General features: G+C 43.9%; 1 long non-coding RNA gene across 1 annotated transcript in view; it reads left to right on the top strand.

The window, feature by feature from the left end:
* The window catches only part of LOC147311265 (uncharacterized), a 44454-nt gene that overhangs the window by 6288 nt on the left and 18686 nt on the right, over positions 1-19480 (top strand). Inside the window, exon 2 of the long non-coding RNA XR_015125430.1 lies at positions 14806-14898. This is a non-coding gene — a long non-coding RNA (uncharacterized LOC147311265). The remainder of the gene's footprint in view (positions 1-14805; positions 14899-19480) is intronic.

The following is a 19480-nucleotide window of genomic DNA, read 5'->3' as shown; positions in this document are numbered from 1 at the left end:
TTAACCTTTTACCATTGGATTCGTGCAAAGGTTTTCCACACTTGCAGCTGGCTGGTGAGCATCTGGCATAAGACCCCAGTCCTCTTAGGACTGGCTTGAGCCTCTAGCCTGGTTATGCTTATTTAAGATAATAATTTGGAAAATGTTGGATGGATGGACGGACGGACGGATGGATGGATGGATTATTCTTTTACACACTGCAAAAGTGCAATGCTAAGCGTTGGATGAAGGGGTGTAAAGCATGCCGTCACTTGACCGTAGCGCCATGAAGACATGTTCTCTGGAGTGAGAAATCACACTTCACCTTCTGGTAATCCAGTGAGTGTTTGCACCTCATTGCTGGATCATGGTTGTGATTTTTTGTGAAGATGTCACTCTCATGACTGGCCAATCAGTGGAATGCACTCTGTTGATGTCATGTCTTTGGAATGAGTCAGATCTCTTGGAACCTTGCCAAGCAGGTACTAAAAAAAGCACCTGTTACCAGGTACTACCCCCTAATGGAGAACCCTAAAAATCAAGTCGAGTCAAGCCGAGCCAAGTAGGTACTAGTTGAAAAAGCCATTTAATGCTTCAGTATGACAATACATTTTGGACAATTTCATGCTCCCAACTTTGTGAGAACAGTGGGGATTTCAGTTTGGGGCTTTCTGTTTCAACAGTGCACAAAGCAAGGTTCATAATAACTTGACTGGCCTGCACAGACCCCTAAAACAACTCGACAAAAGACCTCATCTAACATCAATGTCTAACCTTACAAATGCACTTCTTGAAGAATTGTCAAAAGTTCCCATAAACTCATTCTTGATGATATTCCTAATTCTGAATATCAAGTGGAAAAAAGAACAGTAAACAAAGTAATCATTGTAATATATTAAGAACAAGAAGGACTATCCTCTGTAGACAGACATGAAGAAACACCTTTTGAAAAACTGTAAGTGTATTGTAAGACACAAATGCTTGATCTTTCCTTTATGTCTGTTTCTCCCACTGTGTTGTTCTGTTTGGTGATGATTTAGTTTGTGTAAGAACGCAATTTATTAAGAAAGGAAACCCATTATTTCCAATGTAGAAGCACAATGTAGGTGAGGAGCAAAGGCAGGAGAAATGCAGTTAGGGCAGTTAGAGAGGCAGGTGGACGGAGATAGAGCAGAAACAAACAAATGAAGAGGGCATTTCATACGTGGCTCCCCTGTAGTGCGTAGCTGAATAGAGCCAGCGCAGATGTCAAAGGACAGGCCTCTCAGCAACATTGTACACATAGCTTTCACCACAGCACCCTGACAAAATATTGGCAACTAGGTAAATATTGTGGATGGCAGGGGGTTAGAGGTGTATGCTGGACCTGTAAGACTTAAATGAAAATCAATACTGGTGAGCTGTTGAGGCCATAGTGGTCCATGTGTCTCTCTCTACAGTACCGTGTGTTCACTTGGAGTGTTTGTGGTAATGGCAGCTATCATAATCACGGGACACTTGAAGGATCAGGGTACTTGGGTCTAAGTGAGCCACTGTGTACCCCTGCAAACAAAATATACTGCATACACAAACACACACAAGCAAATATAACCAATATATATATAAATATAAAATTCCAAAGAATTCCATTCATGCATGCATTTGATATCATTCATATGTTTGTTTTTTTCAAACACAAAATCTGATTAAGTAAAATCCAGAAAACCCATTTTCTGAGGCGTAACACTTTGCTCCCTTCATCAGCCAAGCAGAACAGCTATTGCTCACTCACTGAGAAATGAAGACCCCGAGCAGGGTAGACAGGCCTTTGGGCAAACATATTTGAACACAACTACACACCAACACCAGAGTGTGTCTTAGAGGGATTAATAAACAAAGCTTAAATGTTGTGCTGAGGACTGGAGCACGGGCCCAGGATCAAGCAGGCTTTGGTTCCATCCCCGTTCTAAATGTAATTCCTTGTTCTAGAAAAGGGCCAGTTAACAGCTACTGCTCCAATGCTATGGTCATGTCATCTAAAAGAAATCCAAGCGTATGATTAGGCCCTGGTAGGTTTGGGTGAGGCCGAGGGGAGACTGTGGGTGGGATAGGCAGGTTGATTTCAGGGGCACTTTCTAATAGGCATTCACTTTGTGAAAGCTCCTGCCTTCAACACACGCACACAATTTCTAGACTGTTAGCGCTCTTTCTCTGTCTTTCTCTCACTCATTTGGTGATCTCGTGGAGCGAGATTTTTCCATGGAGGACAATAGCAGTGGAAATGGATTATGATTATAAAGGATAGGTAGAGCTTGGCACTGCACCTACACTGCAATGTTAACGTGGTGAAGCACACCCCAGGAGTTCCCTGTCCTTTCTGTCTAAGCTGTAGGTTTAATGATTTATTATTATTATTATTATTATTTATATGTTATACAGTGTGCCTTTGCAATGCACCTTACATTTTCTAAGCTCCTCTATTCAAAGCCTTCGGTAGCCCTCTGTTATGGTAGCATTTAAAATCTCCCCTGGCTTTTTTTCTCTTTTGAGGGAATTCAAGTGTGAAGGTTTGACATGGTCAAATAATCAGCATTAATTTGACAGAGTCACAAAAGCGATACCTTTTTATTCGGCTCCCCCCATCAAATAATTAGTTGCACATTTTAGATATTTGATTGCAGTTTGGCCATTAATAATTCATGCTCGCTAAATTCATAAAACATCGTCTTGTCCCCAGCAAGTAACATTTGATATTACATCTGAAGGCCCAGAGCAGAGATGTTTGCCAGAATCCAATCAAATGAAATTTCTAAAAATACTGACTAGCGTGTTTTCCCTCAGAGCCTCTCAGTGGCCCTTTAAGAACGACTGGAGGAGGAGAGGAGTCCCCTGCTATCTATTTTCTTTGGCACCACAGCTCTTTTCTGAACGCCTTCCATTTGATTCCCTGCCTCCTCCCCTCCTCCCCACCCCCTCACACCAACTCTTTTCCAGCTCCTTCTCATGATGTCAATTTAATTCAATCTAAAGGATTTAAAGCAACCAGTAGCTTTTAATGTCTGTTGGAAAGGCACTTGTAACACATTAAATTTACTTTCACCTTTCTGCTGGGTTTTTAAGGGGGGAAATAAAGATCAATTATTTGCCAAATCTGAAGTTTCATTAAAATCACTTTTCTCTGTCTGTGTCCTTGCGTCGTTTTAAGTGGGCCATCTGTCTAAACATCTCTTAGGGTCCTTTTTCCTTTTTTTCTGATCATTTCCTCGCCTTATTCATGAACCCTAGGAGTCCAGCTTTGTAGTAGTGTTGGAGCTAGAGCAGGCTACCCCCACTGAATACAGCTCTGGGCCTCAGCCTGCGCAAGACTCCCCCTCTACCCTGTTACCTCTCCCCAAATAGCCTCCCCTCCCCTTTACCTCCCTCCACCTCTTCCCCATAAGGGCCCACAGAATCTCTGAACTTGCTACACAGAAATGACCCGCCTTATTGTGATCAGTTATCCTCAACCCCAGTCTCTCTCGCTCTCTCTCTCCCTCTTCCCCTCTCAAACCCACCCACTGTTCCAGATCCCCCTGCCTCGTCCCTAGCCTTCACTCCTTTCCTGCCTCTCCTCCTCATTGCAGATTTGTATGCAGACTGTGACCTGGGCGGCTACAAAGGACCGCACATTATTCTTGATCATTCCTCTGCCCCCATGAAGCCGGTTATGCGGAAAGAACCCTTAATGATGCTCTGACTATTAACAGTGTTTTATGTCCAAATGTGCCGCTCGTTCTCCTAACCACCCAGTCAAATATAGACACAAGAAATGTGGGAATCTGCAGTGACAGTGATTCTGGTAAAATATACATAAGCACAGTTTGATTGTAGCAGTAACTGGCAAGTAAAGGGTCCAATTAAGTGACCGTGGAACATGGCGGTGGCTGGCGATGGACTTTTGGGCGTCTCAGATGAATTCAAAGTTAGCTTTAAAGTTGTTCTTGGTTATACATTTCCTAAGCGTGAATATCCAATGCAAGATTTACTTTCTAAATAATACTCATCATTAGTAAAGAGTGATGATTGTCATTTGCACAATATGCCAAGTAATGTCACATGTGATATGTCATTCTTTTGGTAAATGTTTCATTTTTTTCACAAACCCCCCCCCCCCCAAATACATCAAAAATAACTTTTTATGGAAAACGTAAATAACCTTTTTGAATGAAGAATGATGAAATGAGAGTTTCCAGAGTATGTGTGCGGGTGCATGTGTGCGTCGTATTTAGGAGTACGAGATTAGTCTTGATCGGTGTTTGTTGTCACAGTGCCAGCATTGTGTCTGCAGCCAGTCCATCCAGGCCCCCGCGTCTCCCATCTCGTCCCAAGCTCATCCCTCTGTCTGTAGGAAGACAAGTCACAGCGCCAGTCTGGCTTGATGCCAGTGTGGAAGCTCTGGTTAAGTCTCTTTGCCAAGCCTGGATTACACTGAGATGTTAATCATGGGAGAGCATATTAAAAGCATTATTGTATACTTTCTATTTTCAAACCGCAGTGACATTTCGGTGGCGGTAGACGCACCACCTGCGAGCTCTTTTGAATCTTTGCCTTTTTCTTCTTCTTCTTTTTAACGCATCTTCAGTAAAACACGTCAAAAGGCACGTCTTACTGGAGAGTCCGTGGAGTATTTTGGGTGGAGTTTGGTAAAGAGGAATGCCCTTTAAATTCTGGTCTCTTTTGTTACTTCATTGTTGCAGCTTATTGTGTCATAAGTAATTCTAGCTGACTTCAAAGGAGGTTGGGGCCGCCAACTGTAGGGTTGTGGGAAGCACTGTGAATGTCAAGCTATGCAAACGACCTCTCTCAGATGGGAACGATACAGCTCGTCTCTCGTGAAAATAGTTTGTTTCCCTTCCCGTCTCCCTTCAGATTGATACATGACCTAAATTTGGCAAATTTGAACTTATAACGCAGGGAACCTGATGCCAAACCTGTTTTATTTTGCCGCACGATATGTGCAGATCTGTTTGTAAGTGCGTGCGTGTGTGCGTGTTTATGCACAAGACTCACATTTATTGGGTTTTGTAGGGGTGAGTGGGAGATGCCAAAATGGCAAAGGGAGCACCACAGAAATAGATCATATTTCTGTGTTCTGTGTTTTCTCCTAATAAACCAAAGCAATATACCAGAATTACACATAATCGAGGCTTTTCAATTTTGACTAAGTTGATTTGAGTGAGATGTGTGTAGGAGAAAGGAGGCCTGTAACCAATTCACTTAGGGAGTATGTATGCATTTGGGCCCCTATAGTGAAGCAGACAGACGTTCAAATTCGAATGATGAATCGTCCTGTTTTACTGCATCTGTTTATACTGAATTTGGCAGCAGATTTTAGCAGACCCGTCACCCGTTCGTTCTCCGCAATGATTTAATCGTGTTTGAGTTACGGGATGCTGAAGTAAACATCAGCATACCTTATGTGGAAGGAAGAGAAGAATGTCACCAGTCCCTGACAGAGCTGTCAGTTCGCTCTGCGTACCTATTGATGGAAGCAGGCGCAGATTTATGACAAAGAGGGTAAGAAAAGTCATGTAAGCGAGAACAACAGAAACAGAGCCAAACAGAGAAAAGCTAAGACCACGAGTATGGAAAGATGAAGCATTTTGCAGAGTTGCTGGCGATCAGCAGGAGTTGGACAAACAGAGATTGTTGGTGGTGGTGGAGATCAGGGGTCCATGCTATCACTGTCTGCGCTACCAGAGAGATCTCCACAGGGGGAAAGAGTGCCCTCTGGACCTCCACACATCCATCTAAAGCGATCGTGTACATTCCTTACATACTCCTAATATTGGCTTGTCCATCTTCTGCTCATTGTGCTGCCGTTTGACTGATATCTTTATTCACATCTTTGAAAAGGTCTGCACTTGTCTCAGTTTACCACTGTGTAATCAATACAATGGGAATGTGTTAACAAGCAAGCAAAAGGGGAAAAAAAATTGTTTTGACAAACCTAACCTAAATAAAAGTAAACAGGAGTCACGGTGTTCCAGCACTTCAATCATGCAGCTTTGCGTCTCTGCATGTTTCTGTCATATTTACAATATGGTGCAGTGTGAGGGAACATTTTCTCTCTCGACAGCCGTGAAAGCATCTCCATGCTCATGGTAACAGAAAGAATTTGCACCTGCACATTTGCAGCTGTCAGAACTGCTGATGTTCACATAAGGTTTTCCGGCACACATGAGCATAGATTTTGCTTCAGGAAGAAGGAGATTCTTGGATGGGACACGTCCCGCTGCATCTTCATTGCTTCAGCTCTATTGCACCTCTTTTGCAATCGCACAGATTTAGCGCTTAACTTCTAAGAAGTCTGTATTATTTGCTTTTTACAACTTGGCTTTTACATATGTGTGTGAGATGTAACCAAACTACAAGTGAGGATCCCATATTAGCTTTCATGGTTAGTGGGGGTTTTTTTGCTCTCACTCTCTCTTTCTCTCTCTTTCTCTCCCTTTGTCTCACTCTGTGTGTGTGTGTGTGTGTGTGTGTGTGTGTGTGTGTGTGTGTGTGTGTGTGTGTGTGTGTGTGTGTGTATTTGTGTGTATTTGTGTGTATTTTAAGGAAAGAAAGTTTCAGATCCACGTTCCTTAGTCTTAATGAACCCATCAGTCAATAACAGTCAATGACAGCAGTTCCTCGTGTTATCAGTATTCACGCGGGAAATCGGCAGCTTTCTAATTAAGTGGATCAGAATTAATCAAGCAGCAGCTTACTGTGGGTCTTTGTCAGAGGAGGAAGTAGTTATCACTCAAAGAACACACACACACACATACACATACACACACACATAATTAAAGTATATATAGATATATATTCAACCTTGCAACTGTTTCTGCTTTATACATCTCATTATAAAATCTATTAAAACTAAGTTAATTAGTAAAAGGCGTAGTACATTTTTTTGGTTTTTTTAAACTGCATCCCAGGTCAGCTTGACTTAACACTCTTTTTTTTACCTTTTTTTTTTTTTTCAGCTTCTCAGGTTAACCTCCTTTGGGGGTCTTTTTCAACAATTGAAATCTTACTTTATCTTCATCTGAAACTGTTTGGCATTTAAACTCTGCTCTTGTTGATTTTTGGATTTGACTAACCTTTAGGAGGCGAGCTGTGCATCTTTGGTATTTATACACTTGTTTGTGTACTTTTTGTGTTGTTTGAGAGAGAATGAAACCCTCTGCATATGCCTACATGCACAGTATTTATGTTTGTACCTACAGGATGCATGTACCTTCTGCTGAAAAAGGAAAAAGACAGACAGGCCTGCGTGTATATAATATTTGCGCTTTAATATCATCATTGCCTGGATGTCCTCTTCATCTTGAGCCACAGATTCAGAGAGGTGCCCTCCCCCAGCTGACCTTTCAATGTAAACTGCTTATTTTAAGATGCCATGTTGCATCACCGCAGAGAGGCTGCTGGGATGCAACTCTAGTGTTGCAGGGAATGAGGGAGACAATTCAGAGGTGGGGAGAATCCATCTAAGTGACCTCTCCAACCTCTGACCTTTTAATGAAGCTTTTATTACTGACAACCACATTCACTTTGTTTTGTTTTGGACTTAACCCTCGTTGAACCTCAGATTAGATGTTGTTCTTTGGCTCGCGTAGCCACAGGTTATTCTTCTCTTTTCTTTCCTCGTTACAGTCTTTTCTGTCTTCTTTCATCATAGCTGCATTCAACAACATGTTAAAAGATTATTTGTTTTGTTTCTTCCAGAGTTTGAGCTCACCTTGAAGACAACATGAATCTCAAAGATCAACATCAGAACTTAAAGGTAGCAAAAGAAAATCAAATATTCATTAAATGTCCTCTTATTTAACTGAACAAAAGAAGAGAGACCTTGCCAACATGGCAACATAAGATATTTACATTTCTAAATAACACAAGAATCTCTCTAAAATGTATGTATGTATGTATGATCTCATAATATGTTCCTATGTTTCTTGTGTTTTTAATTAATAGAAAGCTGTGATGAAGACATTATTTCCCAGGTATGGAAAATGGGGCATAATTTGGATCAGATTATGTCAAAAATTGTGTGAAATAAATGCGTCAAGTTTTGATGTCAAATGCCAAATGGCAGTAAAAATGCAGTTAAGAAACCAAAGATTAAACTGGGAAAAAACATACAGTTACGTTAACTGTGCTCATCTTCATTATATTGTGGTTATTGTGGCAGCATTGTGCAGTTCATTTTATTTTAAGGATGACTCGCTGCTGTTTGAAAACGGGTCTGATATTTAAAACACCTTTATAACCGTGTTATAAGACTATGAGGGAGTTTATGTTAATCCCTGAAGTCATATTCATATATGATAGGAGGCTGAAGGATTTACACAGCGTAAATATGCTGAGTGTCTTAATCTGCACGAAAGGGTTTTTCCAAATCTCAGTTATGCACACACGTTTCAGTGCTACCTATGTACATTTATGAGATAGTGCCAATAATGAACATGTCTATACTGGGAGGCAAAGGATGCATTTACTTTCAAGTCGACTGTTTACTCTTTTAAAACCAGTAATAAATACAATGCCAAGATGATGGACTGTATGATGAGCTGAAACTCAGTAAGTACACTATTTATATGAAACACTGTTTTTCTGTGTGCTTTCTTAGATTTACCACTCACTTTACCTCAAGCAGGCAATAGATTGAGCAGAAAACAACAATCAAACCCGTCACTTCCCCTCGGACCAGTCTTGTTCTATCTACTGTCCCACAGTGTGCTTTGACTGTGAGCTGTCTGCTTAGCCTGTGGCTGTCTGGCACACTGACCCGCTTAAGAGGATACATTGTGTGTATGTGTATGTGTGGGTGTGAGTGAGCGCGCGTATGTACACGCACACCCGTGGGCGTGACTGTGTGTGTTTGTTTATGAGTGAGTGTGTGTGGGTGCCACCCCTCCTCTAGCCCAACATCAGCTCATGTCCTGGCTGTTATAAATAATTCATTGGCCATTTGAGGCCCCCAGAGCAGAAGAGCACTTGTGGAAGCCTTTAGTGATAGCCTTTAGTTACTTCTTACAAATACCCACTTAAACAGTCTTCACACACAAGAATACGCTCCTCACAAACCACACCAAAGCGGCCACTTAAACTGTCACAGCAGATCAATGGGAAGTCTAAATTCAACATTATCCTCTTATGTCAAAGCTTTTTTCAACCTGACAGTACTCAAGCAAATAGATATTTCCTTTATCCCGTTCAGCCTTTTATCACTTAGCCTGGACTAGTATCTGTATCCAGAAGCTCCGGCTAGGGTCAGGGTTGATATTTTGACGGAGCAGGGAGGAGTGTGATGCGAGGTGGAGGCAAAACACCTGGATTTCTTCCTCCAATCTGCTACCTGCTTCTGGTTTGTGCATTTGATGTGCCATGCAAATGAATGGGGGGAGAGAGGTAATTGAGCGAGGTGGGTGAGACATGGCAAGACACGGAGGAAGAGACAGAGGATGAGGCATTGGGAGGTCAGAGTAGCATCTAGCCTCCCGAGGAGAGGAAGAGAACTGTCCGGTAGCACCTGCCTCATTACCGTCTGCACTCCCTTGGTCTGACGTAACCCCGGTAACCCTGAAGAATATACATTAGCTGTGGGCCATACCTATAAGCCATGCAAACACATTTGTACAAGTTTTTGTCGATTAACTAATTCAGAAGTGAGCTTCATTATTCCACTGCCTTAATTGAGATAACAATGCAAATTCCCTTCATTAACTGTGACATGGACAATTTCTCGCGGGCTCCACAGGGACACCATTATATTCAGAGCCCATGGAGCAGGTTGCAAGGTGTCATCAGATATTCAAATGGCATGCTTGTTTAATTGCAGTAAATGTAGCATGTCCGGACGGCTTGGTGGAGGACATTTGGAGTGCGAGCCCGGCCTTTTTTGTGTCGCTCTTTTAGGTGTGTATGTGCGCGCTACGTGTTTGGTAATAGAGGCATTTGAATAGTAGTTGAGGTAGGAGTCAGTTCAAGGTGTGAGTATAGGTGTGTGTGTGCGTGTGTGCTTAAAGGTGCAGGGCCAATGCCCCTCCCACCCCTCCCACCCCCCAGGCAGCTGTTTGCGGGCCCCTGTGCGATCCCGTGGGGCTCCTGAGGGAGTGTGTTGTTGGACTCTTGTCTTTTATGGCAGCAGCAGTAAACATGACAGGCTGTTTGGAGACCATCTGTTTCCAATGGCTGCCGCATGGTAACAGGGAGCTCAACCTGAGATCTGCTTGGTGTCTGTCTCAAAGGTAACAGTCCTGTCTTCCAGCTCCTGCAATGGGATTCTGACGGGTAGTGGGAGAGGGGACGCGGATGAGAGAGGGGATTCCAGTGAGATAAAACTTGGCACCCGCATGTAATACCTAGCATCAAACAGCACCCGAAGGACCTACGGGTATACTCTCATCACTTAAAAAAAACACACACTTCAAACATAGGCAGAAAAATGTCCACACGCTCTTTTCAGCACACACATAGCTACACCTCGGGTCATTAGGTTAAAGCGGTATTAAGAGAGGCGGTCCCAGAGCATGACAGATTGACTCAAGTTCTTCTAACACTCTCTGGCTGCCTACACGGTGCTATGTCAAAAGCCTGCACCCCCCCAAACACCTTCTCTTGCCAAATGAGATGAAGCAAAGAAGAGACTGTCATACTCCTCTTAACACATAAGTCATTAATATGTCTCTGATGCAATCATTTGTTCACCTCACTCATTAATTTGGGCTTGTTCTCACTTAAACAGCATTCAAATCAAAACAGTGCGTATAGCTTTGAGGTGTGACTCTGGCTGATTTGCAAGTCCTTTACCTTTGAGGCCATCTTGTTGCCATTAGAGTATCACAGATCATTTTTCTTTTTTTTTTCTCCCCTTTATCCTCCTGTGTTTTTTCTTGGTCTGTGATCATTTGTTGAAATCCGACTTAAGAAAAACACTAGTCACCCTTGGACAGCTAACAGTAGCCAGGCAGAGTTTTTATTTAGCCATCCGAAGAGGTGTATCTGTTGAAACAAGGTTGGCATTCTTTCTATCTTAGGCTAATTATTCTTTTAAAGCCATTTACTTTCCCATCATTACCCTGCTTAAACAAGCCTATCCCGAAAGGCCATGAACCTCTCTCTCTCTCTCTCGCTCTCTCTCTTTCTGCCTTGTCATTTCATTCTCCCTTGCACATACCCACCCATTAAAGAGCTGCTGCAGTCCGCCACTCATTATTGCACAGTACATTTACATTGAATAGGTCATTGGGACCCAACTAAGTGGAACTAATGTGGGATAGAATAGTAGACGGTTTGGCTTCAGTGTTACACAAACCCTCTGCTCTGGAATAAGGACTCTGATAGCTGTTAAGCGGGTGGCAGAGCGCCTCACTGATCCGAGACATGCCACAAACAAATCTCGGGTTTGCTCGTTTGTTTTGTGGCTGTCTGTGTTTTGGCTTTTCTTTATCGTAATTGATATGGAACGGGGCTGTTCTCTTCATCAAAACATAAAGGAAAGCTCGCTCAGCTTTGTTAGATATGCACGTTTAGAGGTCTTATTTTTTTATGTTTTTTTTTTTATTTGTTTCAGTTGAAATGTTACGTATAGGCTCGTAATTATGCAGGGATAAGGATGCAGAAGGCAAGGCCATATGGTGGATGTCTCCTTGCCTTACTGACACAGAGAAGACTTAGAAATGAAGCACGGGGTCACTCCTTGACATCGGCCAGTGCGCATCATAAAGAGACAGAAGTATACAGTATATGCACGCAGTCAGCAATGCCTGCAAACTGTATAATCTGACTGTATGCTTTCAGCAATAAGTCTTTGTGCAGTGAAACATCTGTTGTTGATGTTTATGGAAATACAGCCACTGCTTTTGTCATGCTGACAATAAAGTCTGCCTTCCTACACAACATGTGTTAGGTCTCCAGTTGAAGTAAACAGGCAGTAATTCTGTATCTTGTTTCTACTTCGTAGGCTCGTCTGTGGGTGCAGCCAGGAAGGAGATGATAGTTGATACTTACACCTCTGGCTCAACGTGGTGGGCGAGAGCACAGCAGCTGGTTGACTTTTATTAAGACACTGCAATGTGTGTATCTGTGCAGAGCGAGTGAGCACAACCGCAGCACACGTTTCAGCCCGTTTACATGTCGATCTACTGTATGTTCTCTGTGCCGTGTGTAGACGCAGACACGATCGACTGTTCTATCAATTAACACTCCATGTTACGTGACAACGAAAAAAGGGGATTTTCTTTGTGTGTGTGTGGCTGGTTAGGAGATCATTTTGTTGAACATGGGAGCAAGTAGGGAAAAGGGGTAGGAAGAACTAAGAAGAGAGGGAGTACCCTGTCTATGTGAATCCACTTCAACTGGATTTAGCTGTATGAAGTAAGATAGATCAAATATTGAGTAAGTGAAGGAAGGGCATCTCCACATCAAAGGCACGGATTGGGAGGCACAGGGAGAGATTAAAGGCAGCCTTGAAGAACTGGGTGAAGGAGACCAAACTGTGGTAGGAGCCACACTGGATGGACCAGTCGATAGCCAACACCACTGCACTGCTCCTCCAAGTCACTGCTACATGAGCTCCTTTTCTATCCCCGTGCTGCCAGATCTTAAATGCTCACACAATGACCTTGAGGAGGAAACGATCACGAGACACAAGAAAGAGAAATGCCAGCAAGATTTCACTTGGAGGTGCTTTTTTTGTTTTTTTAAATGAACACCATCCAATTTTTTTTCCATTTAGAGGAAGTCGTCATCCACCCCCTCTCTCTGTTTTCTCCAAACTTCCACCCTTTACCTAAAGGTTGCGGCATTTCAGCTTTCATCTACAATGTCTTCTATAATTCTAATTTCACAAAATGTTTGCATATTTCTTTGGACAGTCAACTAACTAAAAGAGTAATGAAAGGAGAGGACACAATAGCACATAAACAAAGTTGAGTAGAAACCCAAACCCCTGCAGATTCTGGCCTAATCAGCCTGCCCTGTTCTGGCCCAGCTTGCATGCCTGCATGCCTGCCCGAGCTTGGCTGGGTTTGAAAAGTCATGCTTGTGGGTGGATGCTACTCATAAATATGTATTTGGCTTAAGCCGTGTAGTCCCACTGCTCTCGACTCTGCCTTGCCCGCCCAAACCTTATGCTCCTTTTCACTCGTCAGTCCTTCACAAGTAAAGGATGCAACTTCCTGTGGCATTCGCATTAAAAGAAATACAGAAAAATAAGATTGGCGATAGAATCTCTGTAACAGGTTGCTGCTACATAAGAAATGTAAAGGTGGGCAGCAGGGCGCGTGTAAAGATAACATGCCACTGTTGTAACAGTTCTAAACAAAGAATAGAGTCAAAAGTCTAGAAGCTGCACTACTTCCTTTGGAGTGAAGCACCATATAAACATCTATCTTTCTGTGTCAGTCTTCACTGATGGCTTCATTGGCACCGCTCTGATTCGTTTCAAAGCTCGCTAGTAAAGGAGGCTTCAAAGACTTCAAATGAGCTACATTGGAATAAGACCTTAAAAATACCTCACTTAAATCTTCCCTGAAGAATTTCTGTTTCTTTTTACTTTGGAAATTGAGATATGTCTGACTGAGTGCATAATCCTGATCCTGAATTTTGATTTAGGCTGCAGCTAGTGTTTTCTGAGGATGCGTGTGCTTCAAGTCAAAAGGCACAGAAGCTAAAACCTAAGATCTCTGCATGTACAATCTGCTGGGAATCTGTCATGTGACGATCCCTTTTTATCTACACAGTTGGTGTGTGCGCGTGAGAGTGTGAGCAGGCGTGTGTTTCTGTGCTTGTGTATACGCGTGGCAGCCTCGTATGAGCACTGATTCACTAAGTTGCTCCCACCCCTCTGTCTTTGCGTTTCCTTGGTTGCAGGTTTGCACTTTGCTAAGTGAAAGTGTGCATTTAAAACTATGTCAGTACTCACAGTAACTGGCTTTCTGTGTAATCCTACAGTCATGTTTAAAGCACTCCTCCTCCTCCCTTACTTACTTGCCTTTATTTAGACTTGTGAAAGTTGCTGCTCCTTTTTTTGTCTTTCTCCTAATAATGCTATTGTTAGCTTTAACGAGAAGAAGTGCCTGTATTTTCTGACAGTTCTCAGAATTTAGAAAGATCACCCATAAACAAGAACTGATGGCTCCCTGAAAACATACACACACACACACACACACACACACACGCACACACACACACACGGTTTTAGGCTTTGAACAAATAGGAATCTTTGTTGCAGTCATTTTTAAATGCAGTGTGAAACTGATTGCACATAGTAGGCAACAAAAAACATCAAATAGCTCAACGATTTTTCATGTAGTAGATGTTGCTGTGTAGTTTGTTAGATGACTACCCTAAAATAATAACACAATACCAGAATATTGGTTGATGTACTTGTATAAAAGGCTTTGCGGTGGAAAGAGAATTTGCCTAACATATGCTGTTTAGTCACTTCCCTCTAGGCCTACGTGACACCTGATACTCAAATTTTACACAAAGTAAAAAGAGGTGAGACACAATCAGAAAAAGAGTAACAAGCCCCAAAAAATTGAAGCACTTTTTTGTGGTTACTTTTCATGACGACAGTCATTCTGTGCGCATTCTATTTTTGTTATAGTAACCTGATGATTTCTTCTGTAATGTGTTGTCCATCATTCTTTCAAACCTAAAAATAATTCAGATTTATACCTTGAATGTGTGAGTAGCAGTCCTTTATAAACGCTGAAGGGATTGTCTTTTAACCTAATTGTTGGAAGAGACGATAGAATAATGACAATCTCCAGGCTGCAAGCCAACCCAAACCTTTCAATCTTTGCTCTGCAGGGATTGGCCACTCGACTCTGCCAGCCAAACTGCTGCAGTAACCTTGACAGGAGCTGACCTCTGTGATTATAATCCTTCTATTCTCATCCACAGGTGAGTTCTTTTTCTGCCTTTGTCTTTTGGTTTATTACTACCAGTAAAAACAATTAAACTCAAATACATTTCAATAACACGCATCAGACTTCTTAGTCGTATGCTCAATTGCTGCTCTAGTCTTTAGCTGTAGAATCTCTTCTTTTCTGGCCTTGTTTTACAAGCTCACACCTCTTATTTCTTCTCCAAGGCCCATCCTTTCCAGGCCCAGCCCGGTGTAAACTCCTGCCTACAGTAGCCTGTCCACCCTATGCCCTGGCTGTCAGCTTTCCAGGCAGGCTGTGTTGACAAGGGGAGGCCACTAGGGCTGTCTGTCATAGGGTTATTCTCAGGGCGGAGACGGTTCAGCTGATTCGCTGACACCGGCTGGCGTGCGCAGGGGCTGGAAGGGCGGGCATTTGGCGGGGATTCACAATGTGTGTATGTGCGAGTCTTTATGTGTGTGCATTTGGCGGGGAGCTACCAGGGGTTAGCCTTGCCAGATGACAGGTATAAGGAAGGCGCAGAGAGAGGCTCAAGAGGCAAAAAAGAAATACAGGGCAGGCTTCTTCTACACACCTAAACAGACACATAGATATGGTCACACAATCATAGTGAGTTGAAGGACAATGAACAGGGTTTCAGAGCTCAGAAACACAGCTGGGCATAAATGCCCTCAAGAGAGGTGTGTTTTAATCAAAGAGTGAAAACAATGGACATAAAGTAACCTGATTAAATGTATTACTTCTGTAAGTTCTGACTGCCTCTTATGACCCCTGTAAACATGCCTGCCTACTACCTAGAATGCTTATTTTGCAACAGCTCTTTCTTGATTAAAATTATTTGCCCACTAGATACTTTGAGATTGTAATGTTGCATATGTATGACAGTCCAATTATGGTAATGATGATGTTCAAGTCAAGCGATTGCAAAAGTCTGTACCTGGGGAAGCCAGGAGTGAGAACTGAACTGAACCTTAGGCGCGCATCTTCTACCAACACTAATATAAACTATGACGTCAGAAAAGGTTGATTATTGTAACAATGTTTCTTGACAATAAATCTTATAATATAATAAACGACACCAAACACAAGTCACTGGCACCTCCTGACACACCCTCCTTATGTTGGTTACCAGTTTGGTCACACACTGATGTGGGATGGCCCATTCCTTAACCAGCAGTTGTCACAAGTCAGCCAGTGTGGTTGTGTCGGTCACAGAATAAGCTGTTTGGCCAAATGTCAATACCAGTGTGATTGAAAACAGGAGTCACAGGGTAACTAAGCAAAACACAATTGTAAACAACAAACAGTGCAGTATAGTCTGGTATGAATACATAAGCAAACTAAATGTGCACGCTTACAAATAGAACAAATATATCCAAACCAATCAATAAAGTTATTGGAAACTAAAGTGTGTTATTGTGTTCAAACAAAGAAATGAAAATACACAGTTACCAACTTTAGAGTGTGGCCATGGGTTTGGCCATCACACCAGTTTCAGTGATAAATTTTCATTAGAAATGTGGCACCATTTAAGTGGTAAATAACAGGCTCTCCAATGGTATACAACAGCAGTCCCCAACCTTTTTTGCGGTTTATGTTTTCACGGACCGGCCTTTTATGTTTGCGGATAAATACAACAAAATAAAACCAGTACCGATACCAAAAAATAGAAGATTTATTCATAACACATTCATAATAATCAAAAGAGATAAAAAAAAAAAACAATGATAAAAACAATGATAAAAACCCTGAAAACCATAAATTTCACACTCGAGCCTCAACTCTCACAGCCCGGTACTAAATTAATGAATTGGTACCAGTCCATGGCCCCGGGGTTGGGGACCACTGGTATTGCTAAGAAGCATCATTATAACAAAGAAATAATCGAAATAATCGACCAAACACAAATTTCTTTACTTTTTGTGCATTTTACTTGTTGCTCAGTTATGGTAATTTTTGCAGATCTCTTCACAATGAGCACAAACCTGCACAAAATGTCATCCAAAGCCCTCAAAGAAAACCATCCTGTTTCGCGGTTGAAAGTTTGGAAAGTTTTTCTTTCATCAAATGTTGCTCCGAATATTTCTTTATGTATTGTAGCCAAACAGGTCATTTTAACTAGCATCTGTACAGAACATGTGTTTCTAAATTTACTCAGGCATATCCAGATGTTGCTTTTCATAGTTCCAATGTTGGCTTTTGTGATAAACCTGTTCTTGCAAGCGTTGCCACATAGTGGAATGATGCAACCCTTATTTCTTCTGCTTTTGCAAAGAAATGCAGGTTTTGCTTCGCCTGTCAGCAGAGCTTGCTTTTCTTGATTCTTTTCTTTTTTACTTTTTTCCTGCAATTTGCAAACTGGAGTCGCTTTGATAGATTTCTTACCTTCCCCAACATATTGTAACGATGGTTAAGTGTTACTGGACAGTGACATGTTGGTTTTCTCTGCACACTGTTGTTGTTCCTTTAAGATTCATGTTTGGTTGGGCTGCAGGAAGTAGTGAGGGTGGTGTACAGGAAGGGGTGGGGGGACCTGGTTGTTCTGTGTGTGTGCCAGGCTGAAGAGAGGTGTAGTTCGAGAGCGCTTCCCCCTGAGTTAACAACCCGCTGGCTTATGTGCCGAATAAACGGACAAACTGAGACCCCAACCGTCTGGTTCTTGTGAACGTTACATTGGTGTCAGAAGTGAAGAAAGAAAAAAGAACCCCAGAACGCCCGAGACCCTGTTGCCGGCGACGCTTGCCGTTACGAGACGAGGATGTTGCCGGGCAGGATTAAGAAGGAGACGGAGGAGAGGGAGGTTCGTCCGCGCTCGCCCGCCCATGGAGTGAGGGAAACGGCGCTGCGGCTGTCTGCCGAGGCTGGATTTTCTCCAGGTTTGACTAGGCTCGGGAACTGTTCGCACAGCGGCCGCGATTCCGGCGGGAAGGAGTCGACCTCGCTTGGCGCGCCGTCACGTGATGTAAACAAACATGGCGGCGCCCAGCAAGCTGCAGCGAATATAAAAACGCCTAAGTTCAGCGGCAAGACGCCATGGGAAGTGTTTATCGCACAGTTCGAGCTGTTAGCTGTTGCAGCTGGCTGGTCTGAGGAACATAAAGCTCTCCAATTGGCTTTGTGCCTGTGTGAGGATGCAGCTGCATGCCTGCTGCTGCTGCTGACCAAGGAGCAGAGGGGAGATTATAATGCTCTGGTCGGAGCACTTCAGAGGCGCTTCGGGCAGTATAACCAACCAGTGCTGCTGAGGTCGGAGTTCCACAACAGACGCAGATTGCCAGGTGAGCCCCTCCGCATTTTGGCCCATGAAGTCGAGTGCCTTTGCCGGAGGGCGTATGACAGCATGCCACCATCAGTGCAGGCGGAGTTAGCTCGGGACCAGTTCCTGCAGGCCCTGAGCCCTAAAGAGCTCCGCATGCAAACTCAGCTTGCTCGGCCGGCCACACTCAGTGCAGCCCTGGAGCTAGCGTTGGAGAGGGAGATGCTTGCAGGATCCTCTGGGGGCGCTGACGACGCACACGTGGTGAGGGCTGTGTCAGCACCTGTGGAACAGATGGAGACGCCAGCGGGCCTGTGCAGTTTGGTGCAGACAGCTTCGCTGCAGTCGCCTTCCCCTCGGGCTGGCCCACACCGCCGACCTCAGAGCTGCTGGGGATGTGGACAAGTCGGACACCTCATCAGGCAGTGCCCCAAGCTTGCAGCGGTTCAGGGAAACGCCCACGGGCCCGTGTAGGCGGGAGTACACGGGCCTGGGAGAACGACATCCCCACACCACCGCCACCTCCACCCGGTGCGGCCATCACTGTGGGCTGGACCCAGGTTGGCGGCTTTTGCCATGTTCCAGTGACGATTGCGGGGGTGTCCTGTACGGCCCTGCTGGACACGGGATCCAATGCAACGCTGGTCCGACCCGATATTGTCCCAACCGGAGCTGCTGTACAACCGACTAACGTGCAACTTAAGACTGTGACCGGTGATCTGGCCCCAATGAGAGGGAAGGGAGTGTTCCAGTTCAAGGTGGGGGACCTTGGGCTGGATTTTTTACGAGCCATTGGTGGTGTACTGGACTTAGGCAAAGGCCTCCTCGTACTCCCTGATGGGAAGAAGGTGCCGCTTATTCCTCCCCCGGTCTGCACAGCATCTGCCGCTGCGTCCACCTCCACCGCAGAGACCCCTGCAGACCCGCCAGCAGAACAGCGAGCGGAGGAGGAGGAGGAGGAGAGGCTCTCAGCAGTGAGGAGTATCTGGTCAAAGAACTGTGAGGGGCTGACTCCACAGCAGCAAGAGAGTCTATGGCAGGTACTAAAAGAGTTTAGTGACATTTTTGCCCTGAAAGAAAGTGATGTTGGCTTGACACACTTGGTAGAGCACGTCATTGAGACCAGGGATGCCCAGCCTATTAAAGTGCGCCCCCGCCGCCTGCCCCTGGCTCATCAGGAGGCTGCAGACAGGGAGCTGTGTGAAATGATGAAGGCGGGCATCATAGAACCATCTGATAGCCCGTGGGCCTCCGCGGTGGTGATGGTGCCTAAGAAAAAAAGTCCTAGGATGCGTTTCTGTGTGGACTACAGACCACTCAACAAAGTGACGAAGAAAAACTC

This window comes from Aulonocara sp. 'chitande type north' Nkhata Bay, linkage group LG16 (genome assembly GCF_057382095.1).
Source record: "Aulonocara sp. 'chitande type north' Nkhata Bay isolate Kocher_YH1m ecotype deep benthic linkage group LG16, A_spYH_male_GT1.1, whole genome shotgun sequence".
NCBI lineage: Eukaryota > Metazoa > Chordata > Actinopteri > Cichliformes > Cichlidae > Aulonocara > Aulonocara sp. 'chitande type north' Nkhata Bay.
The sequence above is the reverse complement of the archived record's forward strand: the minus strand, read 5'-3'. Positions and strand labels throughout refer to the sequence as shown.